Below are 15,570 nucleotides of genomic sequence, written 5' to 3'. Positions count from 1 at the left end.
GGGAAAGAGGCTGAAAGTGTCCCAGGAAAGGCTGGAAGGGCTTGGAGCAGCCTGGGGTAGTGGAAATGTCCCCATCCATGGCAGGAGGCGGAACTAGATGAGCTTTGATGTCCCTTCCAAACCATTCCAGGATTCCATGACTCTACAATTATCCCTCCTGTGAGGAATGCAGCTACATTTTGTGCATCTATAAAACTCCTTGTGTATTGATATACACATTGTTCATGGCAAAAACAGTGAGTGTGACATCTCAAAAAAGTTTCTTTTGAAAATGTCACAGAAAGAATAATTTATCTTACTGTTCAGTGGTTAAAAAAGCAAGACAACAGCTTTTTGTCTTGAAACCTAGCACTGCTTCTTTTTCAGATTATATGGAATAAGAATCTGCATGTTTCTTGGCTTTACAAATGTTATATGTGATGTCTTTGGCTGTTGCTGTGTAGAATGACACCTACTGACTCAGGACAGATGGCAACTGTTCTTACATTGGAAATCTGAAATGCCACTCAATATTTTCCCATAGTATCCGTATAATCAGTACTATCAGTATCAAACTGATTCTTTGGATATCCACCATCTATTCAGTCCTAGGAGATCTTTTACTTACCTAAGCAACCTGTGAAAGCCTCCAACCCAGGTTTCCAGAAAAGTCGTATTTCTTAAAATTTCTTCCATTTTGGATTTTCACAAAGAAAGAGGTCTTTACAAAAAATTCGGTCAGTCGGCCATGTACTATATAGGCTTAAAGGAAGTTATTCCACATAAACTTATTTTCTCTATTTGACATTTCCAGCTTCTCAGTTTATTTACAGAAGTCTCTGCCCACTATCCTCAGAGGGTACTTTACTCTTGTAAAGTTTTCTAGTTCTACACAGTAAGCAGGATGGTACCTTCTTTTTCACAGCTGCTAAACATTTTATAAGCCATACTGTAAGTATTACATAAAAGTTTATAAAATATCCCTTATATCTGACTTTAAAGTATCATGTATGTTCTTTATCTCAAACTCTTTAAAAAAAGAGCAGACCATTTTTAAAGCTTTAGCTTAAAAAACGTTCAGTTCCTGCTTCTTTATTTGCAAGTCATATAATAATCTTAATATAAAACATTTCTCAGATAAAACACTCTATAGCTTTTTAGACATGTGCCAGAAACACCTTGTTTCCCGACCCATCTGCTTCTTCATGAAAAATAATGCATTCATCGCTTTCTTTAGGTCATCCATCAGGGTACCAGTAGTAACTGTTCAATATCAAATTGCCTCTGAAAAAGTCACCATAGTCAAAAATAGCACTGTCACTGCTACTTTACCAAGTTTAGACAAGGCATATTTACACTTAGTCTGATTTTCTCTATTTAATTCAACAGCAAGTGCAGGAACAAGCAATAAAATTTTGTGGTTCTATGAAAGTATGTCTAATTTATCATACACAATGAAACACCCAGTGAGCAGAATATTCACATGGAATAGAATGGGTTTTAACACAATTAGGAGAATTGCACTTTGACATTCTGTACACCTATATTTCAGATGTATGAGAGGTGTTGTGGCATAATCTTGATTTTTATATAGGATTTTAAATTATTTCTACCAATTGACTAATTCTAGAGATGAACCTACGACCGTTTATGTGGCAGGTAGGCAAAGAAACCTAGGAATGTTTTCAGCATTGGGATTACACTTTAAGAAAACCCTAAAGTAGCATTCTGTGTGATAGATTTATATTTTTTCCTACTTTCAGAAATAAATATTTCTGTACATGAGGATTGAAGACCTTTAATTACAACTAGTATACTGTTTTCTTCTCATGTAATTGGTTCAGTGTTTCCAGTGGAACACAAATGTTACCACTGTCAGTATAGAAGTAGTGGTCAATTCATCATTAATTATTAGATAATGAATTGCAGGAATAATTTTAAAGTGATTATGATAATAAATATAAGCGTTATATGTTAGGGTTCCAAACAAAATGCAAGTTAATAAACATTCTGACAATCCAGAACAGCTGCTTAAACTCTCCTAAGTCAGGGTATCTTTGCAGCAAATACTAAACACTTGTATATTTTCCACTAACATTGATTTTACTCCTGACATTACATTAACTACTGTATCTTTCATTAATCCAATTCACTATCTCCAATAAATCCCAAAATCAGCAAAGCCACTAAGAATGTACCTGAAGTTCAAAATGTATTATTTCTAACGAGACATTGTCTCACTGTTCTCATTTACAGGGATTTTATCTGACATTCACATTGAAGAAATGTGACCTTTTCCTTGTATTGGATTACTGCAAGTGATTTTCATTATAAATATAATGTCCTAAGTGAGAGAGAACAATAGACACAGAAGTGGTTTTTTTAATTGTGTGTCAGAGGGGCCAACCAATATCTCTTCTTTGGAAATGGAACAGAGTACTCCAAAGATAGTTCCATCAAAAGACAGATAAAAGGAATCTTACTTTTGTTCATTCAAGAAAGCAAAGTAAAGTGAACCACAACTCCAGTAAGACCATTTTGCTTGGAAGTTAACAGACTCAGTCTTCAATTTGAGGACAGTTCTAAGCTCCCAAGGAAAAATTGGGTGTTATTTGAAAAACTCCTTCCTTCTTACTCCCAAAAATGAGGAAAAAGGAGAGGAAAATCTTTGAACTGAATACCACAAAAGTTGAGTTTTAGCACTGATTATGCTAAACAGATAATAATTTTTAAGCCTGTCATTTGTGTAGAGAAAGCTTTCTGAAAGTTAAAATATTCACTAGAAGGTCAACTTGATGCAAACCAAATATCTATTCATTAATTCATACTTTTCACAGATAAAAGTACACAAAGAACATGCTTTGGTATGATTAAGTCATTCCTGAAACTGAAATATTGTGCTGGTAGATAAACACATACATCTGTATATCTTGGAAAGACAATCATAAAAGATAACTTTAGTGTCAGAACAACCAAAATTCATAACTTGAATTTTAGGCTCACATATGCCTTTTATTTTTCTAAGCTATGTAGAGGATTTCAGGAAATCAAAGTGGACAAAAGGAAAAAGCAAAAATCTGGTAAGACAGTAAAATAAGATTATCCAAAGTGAAGTTTGGTGTAAAGAGGAAATAAATTTTTAATATTAAAAGTTCTTCTATATTCTGAATGCCAGAGGAAAATAAGAAAAAATGTTTTGAATCAATGTGTTCCATTCTTTTTACAGATAACTATGATTTAATCTGGAAATAGAATAATGAAAGACATTAAATTACTAAAACAGAGGAAAAAATATTATTACTGTTGTAGCAATTAGGTTTAAAAGGTTGCCATTTTCTTCCTTTCTCCTTGTTTACAGACGGAATTGCAGCCTTTTTTCATATGGTCTATATGATTTGAAGCTAAGTGCAAAAACTAGTATTGCTCTTTATTGTTGCAGTGGGGATACTGCAACATGCATATACCAAACCAGGAGTCCCGTGGAAAGGAAATATATATGGACAGACAGATTCTTGATAGCTGTTTCAGAGATGTTTATTTCTCCAGCTGCATGGCCGGAGCTCTGCTGAGGAACTGTCCCAGTCACGGGACCAAGGGTCCTTCTGCCCGTGCAGGGAAACACAAACCAACCAATGGGAACGAGGCTGAGCAGGGGCAGGGAAACCCCGTGTCTGTGCCCTCAGGGCCGCTCTCCCAGGGCTACACGGCGGGGGAGGAAACCCCAACACTTTATTTCTATATATCCAGTCCAAAATTTGAATCCTATAAAATAAACAAGGAGTTTCCAGTTAGATTTACTGGAACCCTACTCTTGTGTTCATATCTCTCAGTCTCTGATCTCTGTGCCACTTCCATCAACGTTAGCAATGAAATGCTTTGATACTCCCTGAGTATTGACCTGAACTGCTTAGCTTTGAACATGGCACATTGATCCTCGTGTTCATAAAGGCACATTCTTGTAAACAGAGAGCTCTTTTGTCTGCTCACAAGGCTTTCAGATTCAGTCAACACTTTGGAATTTTCTTCAGAGGTGATGTTTGAAGGTGAATACATAAAATAACATATAACACTACAAAGTACAGCAATTCATTTCAAAATTGTTGTTTGAGAACTGCAAAATGTTCAGAGAAAAACTGAATTTTCAATTGGTTTTCACATGACAAAAATATGAATATCCAAAGATTCTAAGGTTGGAAAGAAACATTTAGATGGAAATGATCAATTTCTACAAAATCAGGAAGCAGTAAAGTAGTCCACTGTTCACTCTTTCTTCTAATAGAAGAAAAAAAGACCATGAAAAAAGACAATAGGTGTTTTTAAACAAATACTGTTTATTTTTTTTCCACAGAATACCTGACATCACTCTTGGGGAACATGCTAAAATGTATCATAGGAGAAACAGTAGATGCAGATACTTCATCTGTTTTCATGCTTTTCTAAGTGTATGCTGATGACCACAGCTGGAAGCAGGACACTGGGCTAGATGAAGTCTCATCTAGAACCAGTGGGTCTGTGTTGAGTTTGAGGGAAGAAGACTGAAAAAAATATTTAATCTGAGGGTACAAGAAATCATGTTTATGTCTAACTACTCCAGTCCAGAAGAGTGTTTCTCAAATGTTTAATGTGAGCAACAGTTACAAATTACCATAGCAAACTAGGCATGAGGGAAACCAAACTGTCTGAGTATTTAGTTTGACCGTTTAGGTACTGTTGCGCCAAATACTCATATGAGAGTTTATTTATTCCTTCAGGGCAATGTGTTCAAATCAAGCATGATTTGACAGTTACTCTTGACTTTAGCAATGTAAATGCTGGGCTAATATTCCATGTAAAGATAAAATGCTACATTTCCCTGCATTGTATTGCTAGACATGACAATACTCTCTTCTTACTGGATAAAGTGATTTTTTTGAGGACAAGACTAGTGAGGAGAGGCTGAGATCTCTTGCCTTGTTGAGCAGAAGAGAAGGCTGAGAGGTGACTTTTTCACAGTCTAAAACTCCCTCCAGGGCGGCAGTGGCTGGGGAGGTGCTGATCTCCTTTCTGAAGTGACCAGTAATAGGATGTGGGGAAATGGAATGAAACTGCATCAGAGGAAGTTCTGGTTGGACCTTAGGAAAAGGTCATTCACCCAGAGGGTGATTGGTCACTGGAACAGGCTACCTGTGGAAGTGGACATGGCAGTAAGCCTGACAGAGTTTGAGGAGTGTCTGGACAATGCCCTTAGTCATACGATTAAGCTTTAGGCAGTCCTGTGGAGAGCAGGGAGTTGGAATCAATGATCCTTATGGGTCCCTTCCAACTCGAGATATTCTATTATTCTGGAGTTACTGTGCTAAGACAAACACTCAGAAATTAGATAAATGCATTAATGAAATCTCAAATGGATAGTCTTGCAATTAGTCTTTGGTAGGATTTAATTTTTTTTGACTGTAACAAGAAATAAGAAGTAACATAATAAATAACAGCTAGTGTCAGGGATTAGCTACACAGTGCAAACCACCTGTCAACAAGACCTAATGGTTTCGTGGTAGGTGGCATGTTTCTGAGCTGACAAATTCTGCCAAATAAGATGTATCTTGACTGTTCTGCAGGTGTTTGCTGCAGGCATATAGCATTTATGGTCTTAATTTCTGTTTTGGTGGAGTTTTAATTGGTTTGGGCATTTTGGGGGGTTATTTTTTAGTTTTTATTTGGTTGGTTTAGTATGGTGACTTTTGGGTTTGTTTTGGTTTTATTTGTTTGGGTTTTTTTGTTTGTTTATGGGGGTTTTTTGGGCGAGTGAGAGGATATTTTTTGTGTTTTGGTACCTGGAAATAACTGAACCTCCCTTCAGGCTGAACTTCTTTCACTCTTTTTCCATCTTACCACCTCCTTCTGGTTATTCCTTCCAGGATCAACTCCTACAAGATCTTTCTGTATAATTAATATTTCCCATCCCAATTCTCATTGTTCTTCTGCCTCTTTCAGTGTGTCACTATCCATCCTGACTTCCACTAATTTCCTAACATATGCTCTGTCCAGACATTGAAACTATTGCCCTCCAAAAGACTAAATTTGGCAGAGCAAAGCTAGTAAAAAGTGCCTGACCACTTTCCAATTAAATCACAAGTCCCTTCTTCAAAATGCATAGGTTAAAAATTCTCAGTGAAACACAGAAAAATATTAATAGAGACAAACCAGCATATGTCCCTCTAATCTGATTCCTGGAAAGAGTTAATGTTATCTTCCTTTTTCTGTAATTAATCTTTAAAAAAAATTCAAGCTACAGCCAACATCAAGTGCAATATTAAACGAAAGACATGAAAAATGCAGTTTAAAAATTATGATTTGGCTAAATGTAAGATCTGAAAAACAGAGTCAAATAATAGAAAATGTTGAATGGCCTTTGTTATTGGAAGAATATGGCTTCTCCCTATACCAAGAGTTGTATTTAGCTCGGAAGCTAATTTTATATTATGGATAATTTTAATTTCAAATAAACTAAATTTTTAGATTAAGATGGTTGAGTCACCATCCATGTATTTAAAACACATGTGACACTTAGAAATGTGGTTTCGTGGTGGACTTGGCAGTGTTAGTTAGTTTACAGTTGGACTTGGTGATCTTAAGGGTCTTTTTCAAACTAAATCATTCCATGACACTGTGATTCTAAGAAATACCTTGCATGCCTGCATATAAAATAATGCTGAAAACATTTAAAACAAAACTAGATTTTGGCAAAAAAGGTAACATATCTTTTTAACAACTTTTACTGTCAGCAACATTGTAGTATCTGTCTCCTTAGGTTGCTTAGTAGTTTATTCAATAAGATGTTTCATTTGAAATTAAGATTCTCACTAGCAGATAATAATCAATGTGAATAAAATGTAAGAACATAGCCCTTCATCAGAGAATAAAGACATCAAAAAGCTTCATCAAGCTAGACAGTAAAATGTGTTTTCATTTCAGGATATTATGACAGGATAAAAACATATGTATTAATTACTATTTCATGACTCTTGGGAGAATTTATTTCTAAAGTAACTTAAAAAGAAATTGCACTTGAAAAGAGTTTGCTTATTTAAATCAGAACTATTTGTATTTGACATGGATAGAACTTTCTTTAACATATAGTTAGAAAATACTTATTTTTAGGTTTCATTAATTCATGTAATTTTTAGTTGTTGTCAGTTTAAATTGTCAGTTAATATAACCTGAGTTTCTTGAATACCAAGCAGTACTCCCCAGCAAAAGTTAACAACAAAAAGATGAGAATAAGCCTCTTGTCCTCATAATTTAAATGTCCCCATACTTTATAATAATTTCTATAGTAATGTTCAGAAAGATAAAAAACTTATTCAATGTATGTAATTTAACACAAACAGCTGAAACTTGAACAATTCAGTATTTTATGAATAGAAACAACTGGAAAAGATGTGAAAGCTTTTATTTATGAATCATAAATAATTTACAGTAAGCTTACTTTATAAATTGTAATGTTTCATTTTATAATTTCCTAAAACAACATCAACATAATAAATAGCTAGAGCTTGCTAACATTAGATGCAAGCATACTTTCTTCTTCAGTTCTTGTGTTAAGGTGGTGCAATTTTCCACTCCTACACAGTACCCAAAATTTTAAAGTAGTTAGTTGTTGTACAAATTGGTGTCTATTTTAGAGGAGGAAAAGGACTATTTTATAAACACTGGAAATATTTTTGGGCCCCCCCCCAACATCTTTGTTATCTCTAGATGCAATGAAGAACTGAGCAGAAACTATATTCAAGAAATAAGAAAATATGCTCCAGATAATCCAGACTTCCAACTCTACTGGAAGCCAGTGAAAAAACCAACAAGACATTGGTGAGAATTTGTGAAATAAAATCAGTTCTTCATCATCCCACCCTTTCCAGCTACTGGATGAGTAATTTGTGTATATTAAATAGTAAATTGAAAAGATAGCTTAATTTAAACAGGGAAACAATGGTAAAGTTTCCTCTCTGCATGCAGACTTTCCAAGGCTGGTTTCTACATATGTAAACATGCTACATACAAAGTGATGTATCTCTAGTTACTGCTCCAACTCCTTCGCTTAAGCTGCTCCCCTTTGTCCCCCAGATATATGTGACTTTATATATCATTAACAAAATAGATTTATTTTCTTATAAAACACAAATGCAAGTAATGCCTTTACTACATCCCTTAAAGAGATAGGATTTCTTTACTGTGAGTCACAGACACGTTTTGACATGAAGTTCTGTAAGTAGTATCAAACCATGAACACAGGAGCTCTGGAGTAATTCTGATGACTCATAGAATATCCTGAGTTGGAAGGGACCTATTGTCAGAGACTAAAATATTGTAATTTATGACTTAAATATTTTCTTGAAGGACTTTTAAAACTGTATTACAAAAGCTACAAAAAAAGACTACTGCACCCTGAATGGGGCCCTGAGTGAGGTCTGACACCGCTCACTGGTGAAGGTAAGATAAAGTAACAACTCAGGGATGGAGACATTCACAAAGCACAAGCTTAACACCTCCAAGATGGAGACCACAGCCCCGGGGCTATCAGCTGCCAGGCTTGAAGAGACCCTCACACCAAAGGGTGGGGTGAGGAGAGGCTTTGGGTATCTTGGAAAAACCTGTGGTCAGAAGCTTATCTGCTGTGATGGGCCATGTCACCCCCTTCTGCTGCAGATGTTCTAAACTAGAGAGAACTTATGTGAAGTGGTTGATGTAATAGCAGCATGCAATAACTCTTTGAAAACAGTTTCTACTCCAAAAGACAAGAAGTTTCCAAATACTATCTCTTTTTTAAGAGCTTTTGGGATTACTTTGGAAAATTTAGGCAGCTAGGTGGCCCATGTGTAGGAAGCAACTATTACAGCTGGTGGTGGGGTCCGAGGCTGTGACCCAGGAATAGATGACCAGTCCGGGGAGATGGTCCCGAAAGGAATCGCCTTCCCGAGGTCCGGTGTCTTCCTCTCAGCTGCTGGCAGAGGGGCCAGCAGAGACTGTCAGCTCTTTAGTGATTATCAGCTCGTGATTCCAGCTCAGCTCTGCAGGGCAGCCTCCAGGCCACCAGAGAGGGACGAGAAGGCTCGTGTGGCTGGTTCCGCACGAAGGGAGCTTTATTATGGGTCCCCTCCAGCGAAGGGGGGAGCCAGGGACGAGCTCTCTCACGAGGGGCCCGAGGGAGCTTGCCTTTATAGGGATACAGGGGATCAGTAGGGGACCAATGGATTACAGAGGGTCTGGGGACACACCAGTGGGTTACAGAATGATGTGCATAGTGTCTCCCAAAGGATTGTGGGTCTGCCTTTCCTCACCATGACCAAGAAGTTGCCTTTCCAGGGAGTCCTGCTGGGAGATTGCTCAATCTCCTTATCTCAGCAGACATCCCTCCAGGGCAGTGGCTGGGCATAACCCACAATCAACTTAGCATGTTCTCTTCTTCCTGACCAAAATAAAGTGAAAAAGAATGGAAAAAGTTAACCTGGAAAAGAAAGATATATTCACCCTGCTCAGTATTCTTATTCTAAGGAAAAACTGTATTGCAAATGTCCTAAAATGCTGAATGCACTGAGAAAAAGTGTATAAAGCAGAAAAAGTTCATGAGAAGTACAAGATACTATTGAAAAGTATAAAAGGGTTGTAATGGTTTGAATGGTTTGTAATGATCTAGAAAAAAATCTAAGACTTCATATTGAGAGTTTAATAATCGAAATAATAATAGTAATGTCCATGACATTTGTTTTCAGAATCATAAGACACGATCATGTTTGTTCACTGTTACTCCTTGCTGTGAATTGGTTTCACTGTAAGGAGGGTGAAAGGCACTTTTGAGATCCTTCTTGATAATCTTAAAAAGCAAAAAAATAATTATTAAATTCCTCTGTGAAGATTGTCAGATAAAGTATTGTGAGGTGTCCTTCATTACAAAGCAAAACCACCACTGCATTACTTGAGATAGCATCTGATAAATATTCATTGCAGAATTAAATGAACAAAGCTGTCATTTGATTTTTGCTAGCATTGGGTTTATATATTTATTATATATAATAATATTTCTGAGTTGCAATATTTTATGGTACTTGATCATGTGATATAAAAGTTCAGTAATGTAAAAAGGCAAAAAACATTTTCATCTCTCTGGATAGTGTATGGGTACAGTGAAGAGAGAATCACATCCAACTGGGGAATAAGCCAGGCCAACCAGAGCGGCAAGAAATGTTCCTCAGCCTACTCCCAAGGTGAGAACCGGAAGGCCAAGCACCTCAAGGGTGTGTATGGCTGTGGTAGATCCTCTCACACCCCTCCTCAGAAACCTGCATGCTTGATTCCCTCTCTCAAATGCCTGTAAACCAACACACACAGCATGTGGAACACACAGGAAGGATTAGAGAACTGAGTACACTTGCAGCAACATCATCTCATTGCAATTTCATGTCATTCTAGTCTTCAAGAAGGGCAAGTAGGAAGACCCTACTAGCACACAGGGGATTACAAGCCAGTCAGCCCCACTTCAGTCCCTGGGAAGCTGATGGAACAGCTCATCCTGGATGTCATATCTAAGCATGTGGAGGAAAAGAAGGTTGTCAGGGGTAGTCAATATGGATGCACCAATACTTGACCAATCCAATTGCCTCTGAGAAGGCAGGACTGGCTGGGTAGAGGAGATAAGAACAGTGGATGTTGTCTCTTGACTTCATCGAGTCCTTTGACACTGTCTCCCATAACAGCCTCATAGGAAAGCTCAGGAAGTGTAGGTTGGATGAGCGGAGAGTGAGGTGAGATTGGAAACTGTCTGGATGTCAGAACTCAGAGAATTGTGATCAGCAGCACCATCTGGTTGGAGGCCTGTAGCCAGCGGTGTTCCCCAGGAGTCAATACTGGGACCAGTCTTGTTCAATTCATTCATCAATGACATGGATGAAGGGACAGAGTTTGCTGAGAGGGAGGAATAGCTGATAGACCAGAAGACTGTGCTCCCATTCAACCACACCAGGCCAGGCTGGAGAAGGGAGCAGGGAGGAACCTAATGGAGTTCAACAAAGGCAAGTGCAGGGTCCTGCACTGGGGAGGAACAGCCCCAGGCATCAGCACAGGATGGAGACTGAGCTGCTAGAGAGCAGCTCTGGGGAGAAGCACTGGGGGGCCTGGGGGACAACAAAGCATCCATGAACCAGCAGTGCCCATGTGGCCAAGGATGCCAATGGGATCCTGGGGTACATTGGCAACAGTGTGGCCAGGAGGTCAAGGGAGGTGATCCTGCCTCACTACTCGGCCCAAGTGAGGCCACTGGAGTGCTGTGTCTGGTTCTGGGATCCTCAGGACAAGAGAGACAAGAAACTACTGGAGAAGGTCCGGGAAAGGCTATGGAGATGATTAGGAAACGGGGGCCAGCTGTAGCTGATGGGTTGGGGTCTGTGGCTCAGACCCAGGAAGCCGTGACCAACCTAGAGAGATTGTCCCACAAGACACAGTCTTCCAGGAGTCTACAGCGTTCCCTCAGCCGCCGGGGTGCCTTCGCAGGGGGTGCCTGTCTCAGCAGGCTGTCAGCTCTTTAGTGATTCAGCGAGAGTGACTTCAGCTCTTGTTCTGTGAGGCAAACCCCAGGCTGGACCAGGAGGAGAGAGACGAGAGGCTCATTTAGTAATTCCGCATGAAGCAGCTTTATTAGTCTGCACCCCACGAAGGGGAGGCTAGGGACGAGCTCTCCGAAGTCACTTTATTAGTCTGCACCCCACGAAGGGGAGGCTAAGGACGAGCTCAGCCAATGGGTTACAAAGAATCTGCATAGGGTCTCCCAGAGGATCAGGGTTCTTCTTTTCTCTCACCCTCACCGAAAGTGCTGCCTTTTCCAAGCGGATCTTGCTGGGAGGTTATGCAATCTCCTTATCTCAGTAGGCCTCCTTCCAGGGCAGGGGCTGGGCACACCCCACAACTCCCCCTTCTTTATTTAGTAAAAGGCATTTCCAATAGTTCTTTTGAAGCAACATAGTAGGAGACATGAGAACATAAGTAACACGATAAGAATTACAATGAATACCCACAAAACACCCTTAGCTAAAGATGCAATCCATCCCGTTAATCCCCATCATCCAAAAAGTTCATCAACCCAGTCTAGGCTCTTTTCTACTTTTATGTCTTTTGCTAGTCCTCGTAGTTTCTGGATGTTCACTTGGATGGATGTTGAGTGTGAAGAAAGATTGAAACAGCACATCACTTCAAAGTCTTGGCAGCCATGTCTGTGGACAAGCAGTAGGTAGTCTATTGCTGCTCGATTTTGTAGGGTTGTGTGTCTGGTAGTCTCCTCATCCTTTAAAAGATCGCTCAAGGCAGCAGATGTTGCATTGGCCTGCTTGCTAAGCCAACACCCTAGGTGATTGGTATCTATAAAGGCTTTAAGCATGGCTAACCAAGGAGTGAACACGGAAGCTGCGACTCACTCTTCCATATTTAAATTGTAAATGTGTGTGTTGCAACTTTCGTCAAATTCAGCAAAGGATCTCTTTTGACGTGTTGATATGTTTGTTTGTCTCCAATTATGTAATAATGTGATATTTGGAGTGAGGGTAGAAAGCTTGCCAAGGCTACAGGGACCTCCTTGGAGACGTGAGGGGATCCCAGCCCATACTCTGTCACCACAGACAAGAAATACCCCTTGGGGTAACATTTTGGGGTACAGAGTGGACACAGAGAGTGCATGGCTGGTGTAATTGCACCAATCCTGATTATTATAGGCTTTGTTAAATGGTGATATGTCTTTTCTGTATGTGTTTTTTGCCTGGTCAATTCCTGGGCAACGTTGACTTTGCTGTCTAAAGTAAAATTTGACACAATATGTTGCTTTGGAGGACTCCAGCAGGTTCAATTCTTGGGATTCATCTCGGGCATTTGGCAGAATCTTTGTCCACTCGTCCCAAGTGTCTACTGGGCTGGGCATCGTACTTGTGGTGCAGAGGAGCTCTGAGTTAGTGATGGGCCAATCATCTGGTACCAAGGGAATTCCTACCAGACACGTAGAGAGTGGGTTGTCTATGCTGCCCATGGACAGGCACAGGTTGTCTTGTTTGAGAGTCTGTGCTAGGGTCACCCAAATATTATGGCTAGGCTGTGGGACAAGCCAGCTGAAGGCATGTGTACGGCAAAGAGCATCCAGGCAGCGATGAGGGCAGCATCAAAGTAGATAAATTTCATCTTTGGACAGGGATGGGGCTTCTGAGAGAGAATATAAGCAAGATTTGTTAGCTTTGTGGTGAGAGGGGAGGTTTTAGGGTTTAAGGAGATTTGACAAGGGAAGGGGGTATGGGTGGTAAAATATAAATTAAGGATCAATTTTTTCAGGCTGTATCTGGCCTACGGCTTTACTTTTGCTGTAGCATCTTGTTCAGCTTTCTGTTTCATCTGCTGCCATGTGGTGGGACGATCTTTTCTCTGGTTGGTGGGCATTCGGCGACGTCTTCATCTCCATGCAGAGCTGGTCTGGTTTTGGGGAGGTCCTGTGTTTGACTAAGGAGATTTCATGTTGGTGTTTGTGGAAGCAGTGTTCGTAGGGCCTAAGTATGGTTTTATATTTTTTCCTGGGAACCACTTTGGACCAGATGGTAGCTGGACACAGGCGTAGCCTCTCCCCCAGGTAATCAACTGGAAAGACCCAGAGACCTGGTGTGATTCTGGGTCCTTCACCAGTACTGGTGGTTTCTCTGTGAGCTTAGCTTGGGTTGAATTGGAGAAGTGGCAGAGTATTGGGGGGTCAGGCTCTGATGAGGTACCATTTAGGAAGTTAATGACGTAGAGGGCCTTACAGAGTCTTTCGACAGGAGACAAAATTTCTGTTTCTCTCCGTTGCTGATTGAGGACTCTTTTGAGGGTTTGGTGGGTCCTTTCTACGATGGATTGTCCTGTGGGTTGCTAGGTATGCCTGTCTTGTGTTTTATCCCCCATTGGTTGAAGAAATCTTAACTTACGAGAGGTGTAGGCAGGCCCATTATCTGTTTTGATTTCTTCAGGGACTCCCAGGGTGGCGAAGGTAAGCAGAAAAATGCTTGATGACATGCACTGCATTTTCCCCTGTATGGGCTGATGCAAACACTGCCCCAGAAAATGCGTCAACTGGCAAGTGCACATATTTCCATCTCCCAAAGGATGGGAAGTGGGTTACATCGGTTTGCCACAATTGGCAGCTGTTCAGACCGCAGAGGTTGACTCCAATACCCATAGATGGTATTTGGTAGTTCTGGCAGTTTGGGCACCTTGTGATGATAGCTCTCACTTGATCTTTTGAGAGCCTGAACATTCTGATGAGGGCAGGAATGTTTTGGTGAAAAAATGCATGTGATAACTTCACTTGGGCAAAGATGTCGGGGACGTTTGCAGTCTCTGCTGGCATGGCCAGTACATCTGCTCTCCTGTTCCCTTCGGCAATGGGACCAGGGAGGTCGGTGTGTGACCTCACATGCATAATGTAGTAAGGTTGTTTTCTGTGGGAGATTAAGTGAATTAATGTAGAAACCAATTGGTATAACTTTTGGTTGGAGACCTCTTTTAGAAAAGCATGTTCAGCCCTCATAGCTATGCCAGCGACATAAGCTGAATCTGTGACCAAATTAGAAGACTCCTCTTTGAATTTCTCAAAGGCTCTGACAACGGCTGCTAACTCGGCAATCTGTGGAGATCCCTCTACTATTTGGATGCCAGATTCCCATTTTTGGGTATTGGGTTGCCTCCAAGTCATGACTGACCAATGGGACGAGCCAGAGCCATCTGTAAAGATGGTCGGAGCTTTGAGAGGTTTTCTACTTTGGATTAATTTTGGAATCAATTTAAAGGCTGCATCACGATAGAAAAGTCTATGTTTTGGCATGTGGATGGAAATTTGGCCTGTGTAGCTATCTAGGGCGAACTGGAAGCTCTCATTGGTCTGGAGAAAATGCTTCAGATCTCCAGTGGTCAGTGGCAAGTATATGCCTGTGAACTCACACCCTGCAGGAGAGCAGAGACGAGTTCTGGCCTTTTTTATTAAATGTGCCATTACTTCTTGGAAGGTGGTTATTGTTTTTGTAGGTTGATGGCTTATGAAGACCCATTCAAGTATCAGCAAAGGGTCTCTGAGTTTAGGGTCCCATTGGACGATCAGTCTGTGGAAACGGGGAGCCTTACCCAAAACTGCAAGCTGGAGAGGCAGGCTGGGTTTGATGCAATGGGCTTGGCGTGAAGACAGGGCTTCTTGGACTTTGGTGATGGTATCTCGGGCTTCAGGTGTGAGGGCACATGGAGAGTCCAAGTCTCCGCTGCCGCGGAGGAGGTTGAAGAGGGGAGTGAGGTCGTCTGTTGTGACTCCCAGTAAGGAGCGTATCCAATTTTTGGATCCGCACAAGCTGTGCAAGTCTCTTAGGGTCTTTGGATCATCTCTGATGGTGAGTTGCTGGCGTACAATGGTTCTCTCACGGTTCTGAAGGCCAAGGTAAGTCCATGGGCTGGAGTGCTGCACTTTGTCCTCATGGATCTTAAACCCTGCTTCTTCTATGGCTTCAACTGTCTTTTTAACAGTTCTGTCCAAGTAAGTTTTTTCTGATGCACAGATTAGGATGTCATCCCTAT

The sequence above is a fragment of the Corvus brachyrhynchos genome, unplaced genomic scaffold, assembly GCF_000691975.1.
Source record: "Corvus brachyrhynchos isolate BGI_N302 unplaced genomic scaffold, ASM69197v1 scaffold428, whole genome shotgun sequence".
Lineage (NCBI taxonomy): Eukaryota > Metazoa > Chordata > Aves > Passeriformes > Corvidae > Corvus > Corvus brachyrhynchos.
Note: the sequence above shows the minus strand (reverse complement) of the source record.